Here is a 9,241-nt window from a genome sequence, read left to right as displayed (position 1 = left end):
AAGGAAAGTGAGAAACACCTTCAGAGGGTGGGAGGAGCTCTGAGAGAGGAGCCGTCTGTCGTGTTGTACAGGCTGGTAGGATTTTATAGATCTTATGGCAAAAAGAGGGTGAGACTGAGATCGCCGTTATTGGGGTTTGTCTTTCTTTCCCCCTTTTTCTTTTAGAAAATCTCACATTGAGCCAGTAAGGAGTCCACATGCAATATGCACATGCCCTTGGCCCAAACCCCCAACCCAAATATTTTTTTCTACTGGGGGGGGGAAAGACAGGTTCTAGTTCAGGGCCCACCACAACCCTGCCCTTCTGACTAAGGGAAGTTGGCTCCTATCTTAAAATGGTCTCTTTTCTCTTTTTTCTCTTCTCCCTTCTCCATATCCTTCTCTCTTCCCTCCTATGGCTTCCCCCTTCTCCTCCCCCCAACCTCCTACCCTTCCCACCTCCTTTTCTTCCTTCTCCTCTTCTTTCTTTTCCTCTACTTCCTCTATGTTCCTCTCCTCCTTCCCTTCCTCTTATTTTCTTCCTCTTTCTCTTTTTCCTCCTTCCCCTTCTCCTTTTCTCTCCCTTCTCCTCTCCCTTCTGCCTGCTCCTCCCCCCTTCTTTCTCTTTCTACACATTCATTTTTGTTACGTATGCTCCTAGGGGTAGATGTTTAGGATGTGCTATGATCCATGTTTCCTGCTTTTCAAAGTGGTTTTCTCATTTTACTCCCACCAATTATGTAGGAGACTCTGGTCACTTCATATCCCTTGCCCGAAAGCTTTTTAGTCTTAGCCAAATTTCCAGGCACCTTTTGGGGGATATAGTCCCAGCCTGCTTATTTTTCTATCTGCTGAAACGGTTCCAGTGGTCACAGCTGATTGCCTTGGTTGGGCTGTAGGATGAACAGTGCAGTTCTCCTGAAGGTGATCTAAGCCCTGCCCATAAAGCCTGTGGACTGGCTTGCTAATGAGTGGCACCGAGTCCTCTGTATTACCTGTTTCTATTGTGAGTCACACAGGACTACAGACTATGGGAGTTATAAAAAAAAGGTGGCTTAAGGGCTAGAGAAATTACATAGCAAATCAGAATACATGCTGCTCTTACAGAGGATCCCGTTTCAGTTCCCAACACCCACATGGCCCCTCACAACAGACTGTGATTCCAGTTCAGGGTATCCAATACTCTCTTCTGGCTTCTTTAGGTACCACATGCCATGGTGTTTATACATACATGCAGGCAAAACACTCAGACACATAAAGAAAGAAAGGAAAGGAGGAAGGAAGGAAGGAAGGAAGGAAGGAAGGAAGGAAGGAAGAAGGAAGGCAGACTTATTTTAATTCACAACTCTGAAAGTCCATCCAAGGTCAAATGTCTGCAACTGTTGATGGCCTTCTTGCTGGCAGCATCCTTTTTTTTTTTTTTTTTTTTTTTTTTATTTCTGTTTTTGTCTTTGTTTTGTTTTTAACACTTTGTAGCCCGGGTCCTTTATTTCTCTTTGTACATTAGGCCATGAATTCATAGGGAATGGACTCCAGCAGCTCAGGCTCTTTTCCGTTAGTTCTCACAAAGTGGGCGTCTCTGGGTGGCGCAGGCTGGCACTTCAGCTGAACCCAGGCGCCCTTCACCTTGGCTTCCTTTTTCTTCTGATCGTTCTCCTTCACCTGCTTCAGGAAGCTGTCTCTGCTCTTCGAGTGCTTGATGTGCTCAATCCGCACATTGATCCTCTTAGCCAGAATCTTGCCCTTAACTTGCTTGTTTACAATGATGCCCACAGCATGCTGGGTGACACTGTAGACTCTTCCGGTTTTTCCGTGGTAACACCTATGGGGCATTCCTTTTTAAACAGTGCCCATTCCCTTGATGTTTACAATATCACCTCTTGTAGATTCACATGTATGTGGCCAAAGGAACAACTCCATGTTTCCTAAAAGGCCTAGAGAACATATAGCGCGTGCCTCTCCTCTTTCCTTTTGTGTTCGTCATGTTGGCAAGTTAACTGGAAGATGGCTGCCGCGGCCGAAAGGAAGAGGGCGTGGCTGCTGCTGGCAGCATCCTTAAGTAACATAGAACCTCATGTGAGATGTGAGAAAGAGTGTGTGAATATGAGCATGCCTGCAATCGTGCATGTGTATGTGCATGTACCTGTGTTCATGTATGTGTGTATAAGTGAGTGTGTGTGTATGAATGAGTGTGCATGCATACATGTGTGTGCCTGTGTGTGTATATGAGTGTGTGTGTATGAATTTGTGTGTGTATGTGTGTATATGAGTGTGTGTGTATATATATGAGTATGTGTGTGTGTATAAGTGAATGTGTGTATGAATATAAGTGTGTGTGTGTGTATGTGAGTGAGTATGCATATGTGTGTGTATAAGTGAGTATGTGTGTATATATGGGTGAGTGTGCATGCATGTGCATGTGTTCTCTCTGTCTTCTTGTAAAGCTAGTAGGATTCAATCATGAGGTCTTCACCTAATGACTTTATCCAACTCTAATCTCCTTCCAAGGGTCATACCTTTGGACACATGGCCAGATTGCTTCCATTTTCTTAATACAACGAGGACTGTTTCAGGACTTGAAACTGCAGGAAACATATTCAAACCATATCCAAACTACAGTATGATTCAGTCAAAGCCTATCTCTAGATCCTGCGTTGTCAAGGAATTAATGGCATAGATCAAGACTGTAGTAGGGACCCAGATTCTCCTCAGTGGGATACCTGGACCCTGAGGGATTTGTGGTGTTGAAGTATCAGCTTCCCCTCTTGGCCTTTCCTACTTCCCACCCGCGCCTTGTAGGCAACCTCACTGGAAAGCATTTGGCTGCTACAACACACAAAGGCTCTCAAATGTATGCATATGCCCCAGTGATTAATACCATCCATTCCCTGAAAAGCATTCCAAAATTTGAAGTCATCTTTTGTACTTCGTTTTCTGAGCCAATGAATATATCAAAATTCAACTACTGCGCTAGTGAGAAACCAGGTGGTTAAGGGCTCTTACCACCAAGAATGACGACCCACGTTCAAATGTGGGACCTACATGGTAGAAGGAGAGAACCAACACTTGCAGTTTGATTTCTGGCTTCCACATGGGTGCCATGACATGTAAGTGAATGCCTGTAGTTTGATTCAGCTATTAGAGGCTGGAGAAAAGGTCCAGCTGTCAAGAGTAAGCACTACGCCTGCAAAGACACCTTGTCAGGTGGCTCGAGAGCATCTGTAACCCCAGCTCCCGGAGATCTAACACTTGCTTCTGGTCTCCTTGGGCACTGCACTCACATGTGCACAGACCCCACCTCACATATGTATGACTTTAAAAGTAAAAATAGATGTAAAGTTCAGCTATTGACAAACAGTGAAATAGGACAGATGGGGATTTAAGAGGGGAGATGGACCTGGATATAGTAAGTCAGCAAGTTACATGAGACAGAAGGTGTCAGTTCTCCATCTCCTGGACTCCTTCTCCCTGTGAGATCCTGTTAAAATGGCAGCAGAAACCAGCATCCTTCTTAATGTTTCTAAGACTCTCCAGTGACTATTTACAATCTCCCACCACCCATGGTCCACCCTGTTTCTATTTCTCCCCAGGATGCTCCACCCAGTGTAGCATGAACCAAGGAGTGTGGCCCACACCTGTTATTACAGCACTTAAGAGGTGGTAGGAGGAAGGACCCAAGTTCAAGGTCATCCAAGTTCAAGGTCATCCCAGCCACATATCAGGTTCAAGGCCAGCCTGGGCCACACAAAATCATATTAAAAATATTAAGGGGGAAGGTTCCTATTTGATTAATGATTTTGAGACAGGGCTTCATGTAGCCCAGGCTAGCTTTAAATGCACCGTGTAGTCAGATCTGGCCTTGACCTCTCAACTCTCCTGACTCTACCTCCCAAGTGATGGGACTGAATTACAAGGGTATGTCACCACACGAGGCTATAGAGTCATATTGAACCAACCAAGTCTTCTGCACAGATTCTGACAGGAAATTCTGGCTTTCTTTCAGCCTCAGCCTCCATTGCTATCCAAACCACCATCAGTATTAACGTGGGTATCAGTGCCAGGCCAGCCTCTGCCCTCCCTTCACTGAGGATCCACCGAGTCCCAGGGATGCCCATCCTCACTGTCCTCATTCCTCTGCAGAGAAGGGACTTAGCTGATTGCTGTCTGTGGGGGGAGCTTCTGGGCGTGCCTGGCCCTATCTTTGTGCAAAGAGTCTACTGATTTATCCCAAAGCAGCCTGTGGAGTTCCCACTGGGCCAGAAGCTGTATAGTTTCATAGATGAATGTCAGCTTGAAGAATGGAAACATCCAAAGCCCACTTGGCCTGGGTATGTAGGGAGATGTCTTACCCCCTGCCTCACAATGGTTGGGACTTGGATGGGAAGAGCATCTTTCCTGGAACCTCTGAAATAGAACATTTTGCTCCCCCCTTCCTCCCCCCCCCCCCCCCCGCAGTCACTTTTCTCTGGCCTGGGTGGAAATGATTTTCTAGAAGTATCTTAGAGATGCCAGAACAAAATGGGAAGTCATGGGTACAGTTTAGTAGAGGGGAAGGTGGTGGGAACTGGAGGAGATGCCGACTGGACATTCCCGAGAGGAGGCCTCAGCACTAAGGCAAGGAAGCTGGGTAGCAGCATGTGAGGGGACAGGCTGGCCAAACCACACGGGTGCTTTTTTTCTCCAGATCCAAGTGAGTCTGGAAAAGACACTGACTGACAGGAGTGGTCAAAAAGACTGGTCATAGAAAATTACTTGAGAGAGAGAGAGGAAAAGGCTTCATTTAACAGAACAGCAATGGAGGTAGACTCTACATCCCCCAAGCGAGTGAACGGCTGAGTATTTTATCTCAGCAACAGACTTTTCCCAGCTGAAGGCTGATGCTGAGGCCCATTCGGAAACGTATCTCCGGAATTATACAAATGTGAAGTGGTGGTTTGCAGGCTGGCTCCTATGACAAATATTTCCTGGTGCTCCCTTCCCTGAGTAGAAATGAAATTCATAAATAACCTAACCTGTGTACACACATGCTTTTAAACAAATGGGGGAAAAATCAATGTAATATCCTAACTACACCATGAAGGAAAAAAATGAAAAATAATTTATAATAAAATAATAGGAATTTCAGGATGCAGGGTGCAAACTGACTATAGGAGGTAGGCAGGGATCCTAGCGAAGCAACCGTGAGGGCCACAGCAGCCACAAGGACAGTGGACACAGGTGGCTGTGAAGCTGACTCAGACACCACGAGCAGCCCCGTTGCCAGTGACATGAGTTAGGAACCGAGTCCTGGCAAGATGCCAAACAAAACAAAGGGCAATCTTCTCTCTGAATACACAATAGTCTCGTTCCCAGAAAATTCTGTGTATATAAGAAGCATGAAAGACTACTTCGTGTTTATATATAAACAGGTCACACTCATGCACACACAGATGCACACAGCTATTGTGACCAAGAAGATGTCCTTGCAGATCTCCTAGAGTCCTCTGAGGAGCTCACTGGGACTCATTCAGCAATTGTTCTTTGAGCCACGTGTATGATGACAGTCACAGAGAGCAGAGGGTAGGGGCCAATTCCTAGTGGCTGGGAAGGGGTTAGATCTTCTGAGTGGGTCCTGGGAAAAAGCATCAGACCGGAGCTAACTGGAGGGATCTGGCTGCTGATAACTTCCCTGAGATGTGCTCAGCAATCCCTGCTGAACAGAACAAAGTATGTATTTCGTGAGGAGTTTGGAAGCTGGGCTATCCCCTCCTCTCTTTAGTCACACAATGCACAAGTCAATTATATATATATAGTGAATGGTCAATAAAAATGATGCTCATACCTCTTAGCCACCAGGCACTGAGACCCACCCTCAACTCACATGGCCTTCAATGAGCCCTGAGAGTCAGAGCCTGCACTCAACATCATTTATAATAGAGACATTAATAGACTGGGGCTATAGCTCAGAGGTAGAACTCTCTTGTTTAGCAAATCCAAAGCCCTGTGTTCAATTACCACCACCACCACCACCACCAACAACAACAACAACAACAACAACACCATCACCACAACAACAGAGCAACAGCATGGGAGGTGGGATTAACTGAACCCTGGAGAAGCAATTCCTTGCCCAACGCCAGGCAGTTTATATTGGAAGAGCTAGGGATCAAACCCAGGGCTTTGGGCATACTAAATGAGCATTCTACCAATCAAGCCACACCCCCAACAGATACATAAAAAAGCCTTTTAAGGGCCGTGGCTGTAGCTCAGTGGCAGAGCTCTTACCTCAATTATAAAGGTTCAATCTCCTGCAACAAAAATAAATAAATGAAAGAACCTGGCATGGAACAAAGTCTGTAGTCTCAGCTATCCAGCAGCCCATGGCGGAAGGATTGCTGGAGTCTAAGTATTTGAGACCTTGTTCCAGAATAGAATTAGCACACTTTTGCTATCCTGGAAGTCTAACACGAAGATGAGGGAAAAAAAAAAAAAAAAAAAAAACAAAGAAAAACAAAGCTGTCATTCTGTGCCCCTGGTGAGTTCCACTGTAAACATCTTATTGTGTGGCTTCTTTTGATGAATGTGAATGTTGTAATCAATGGGATCCGACTGTCTGCTGTCAGTAACAGCTCCAGCCTCTTCCTGCCAACCCATCTTCTTTAAAAACTATGTCTTTGATTAAAGAATATGTGTTTGTATGTTCATGCCTCCACATATATGAACCACGTGTGCTCAGGTACGCAGATATCCAGAAAGATACCCGGAGGCCAGACAGATCTCCTGAAGACAGACAGATCCCTAGAGGCTACATAGATCTCCTGGAGGCTATACAGAGCCCCTGGAGGCTACACCGTCTCCTGAATCTGGAATTGTAGATAGTTGTGAGACACCTGTTGATCTTTAACACTGGTCCCCTGGCTTAGGGCTTGCTAAGGAAGCCACTTCTCTAGCCCTCAGCCACTTTCCACTCCACAGTCTGTACTCAGGCTCCTTCGTTGTCCCCAATCACCCCTCATGTTGATTGCCGGGAAGATGGGTCCTCTTGACACCACAAGGCCTCAAGGCATGAGCCTTCAAGTCTCAGCTTTACCAGTCCCTGTTTTATAAAGCCAGCTGCATCCCGGACTCCAGGATCCCCTGGAAAGTTAATGTCTGGGCTAGCCTGTGAGGGATCATTGCGATTCTGTTGACTGATGTGGAAGGACCCATTTTGCTGTGGGCGGGACCATTCCGAGGCAGGGTCCCAGAATGCATGAGCAGGGGTCTCAAGAACAACACTCTCACCTCCATCTCTGTGGATGGGACGTGACCAGCTGCTTTGAGCTCCCCCTGCCTTGATTTCTCCTCCGCAGAGGATTATACTTGAACTGTGAGCTGAGATAAATCCTGTCTCGTATAAGTTGCTTTTGTTAGAGTATTTTAATCAGTGACAGGAAATGGCACCAATTTTCACTTTGGGACCGACTTCTTTAGTTCATTTTATTCCTTGTCTTCTACACTCACAGGCAGGAGCCATTTGGTGTATTGGTCACAATGGCAACATATCTGACAATTTAAGGAGGACAAAAGCTGATTCGGGCTCATGGTTTTGGAGGGTCCAGTTTATCATGAGGTAAGTCAGGTTTGAGGCATCCGGAGTGTGTGGTCATGATTGCTGGCATCGGACAGTTCCAGAAACAGAGAGAGCTAGATGGGAAGTGGGTAATCTTCAAAGACACACCCCTAGTGGACCACTTCTCCCAGCCAGGCCCCACCTCCTAAAGGCTTCATAGAGCCACAAGCTGAGGAATTGACCACTCAAAATGTGAGGTTATAAGGAAAGATTTTAGATTTAGATACAGGCATAGGATACTTAGGAGGCTGAGCATGAGGAACACAGGTTCAAGACTGGCCCGAGAAACTTAATGAGACCCTGTCTCTAAATAGAATGGCAAAAAGAGATCTGTGAACATAGCTAAGTGTTTGGCCTGTCTTCCATCCCCAGTGCTATAGTAGAGGAGGTGGGGGTGGGAAAACCACATATATACATAACAATAGAATTGGTAGTATCTCCTATTCACTGTCCTGGGGAGGCCAAATGAGAGAGACCTGCACCCAGAACTGGGTAGAGTCATATCCCAGTTGTAAGGTCCTTTAAACTTCTTGCTTGGGTTTTACAGCACAGAAACTAAGGACCCAAGAGCAGCCTCTAGACCCTCGAAACCTTGCAGTTTAGCAAGGGTCTTTTCCCCCATTCCAACCCCCACACAGAACCTGTTCGGAACATCAGTACTCATTTCAAGAAAACTGACTCTGAGAGCAAAGTGACCCGAGTTGGGACATCCTCTCTGTTTCACCCGAGACTGGCCTCAGGGCTCAGCCAACCTTCCCTATCTGAGCGTCTGGCTCAGAGACCTCTGGCCCTGGTCTGTAGGCCAGCCCCCAGCCTCTCCCCCTTCCCCCACCTGCCACACAGTTTTCCAGAGAAAGCCCTGCGCCTTTCTTTGCCTTTTAAAGAGACCAGCTTTGTACTGACAGGAGGTTGTGGACACAGCTGTCAGGCCCCCAGGATCTGCCAGCTCAGCAGGGCTCAGGGTCCCCCTGGGAAGGAGGGGCCTCACTACAGGCAGCAGAGGACACTGAGCAGGAAGCTCTGACCCCACTTCCCAGCAGCATCTGTTTTTTTTACTCTGAGTAAACCAAGTCTCAGAATCTGGAAGGCTCACCAACCAACCCAGGGAACTTGACCCTCCCCTGGCACTTTTAGTCTCCTTCTGCCCCACCACGCTAGCCATGTACTTCATGGCCACCTGATTCGAGTCAGGTACTCACTGATAGGGACAGAAGGCATGGTTAGTCAGTAAGGTTAGTCAGCACAAGGGCCAGAGTTCAAATCTCAGAACCTGCATAAAAAAGGCCTTTCTGACAGTTCTTACTTAGAGTCCCAACACTGGGAGGAAGAGACAGGAAGGTCCCTGGGGCTCACTGGCGAGCCTGACTAATCTACTTGATAGTTCCAGGCTGGTAAGAGGCTCAGAAAAAATGGTGGATGGTGCCTGAGAAACAACACCTAAGGCTGTCCTCTGACCTCTACACACACACACACACACACACACACACACACACACACACAAGCACACACACAGTGAGTAGCCATATTACTTACTTTTCTGTTGTTGTGATAAAGTTCCATGACAAGGGAAGGGGTTGTTTGGATTTTGGTTCCAGAGGGACGAGAACCCACAATGGCAGAGCAGACAGAAGCATGACAACAGATTATGGACATGGGGTGGCGGGCACAGAG

At 46.8% G+C, this 9,241-nt stretch overlaps 1 pseudogene across 1 annotated transcript; it reads right to left on the bottom strand.

Moving 5' to 3' along the window:
• Positions 1-1,482: 1,482 nt before the first annotated feature.
• On the bottom strand, positions 1,483-1,963 carry LOC308416406 (large ribosomal subunit protein eL21-like; annotated as a pseudogene). Its single transcript has one exon. The product of its transcript is annotated as a large ribosomal subunit protein eL21-like (transcript).
• Between the last annotated feature and the right edge of the window lie 7,278 nt (positions 1,964-9,241).

The sequence above is a fragment of the Micromys minutus genome, assembly GCF_963924665.1.
Source record: "Micromys minutus genome assembly, chromosome: 2".
Classification (NCBI taxonomy): Eukaryota; Metazoa; Chordata; class Mammalia; order Rodentia; family Muridae; genus Micromys; species Micromys minutus.
Note: the sequence above shows the minus strand (reverse complement) of the source record. Positions and strands in the feature narration are given on the sequence as shown.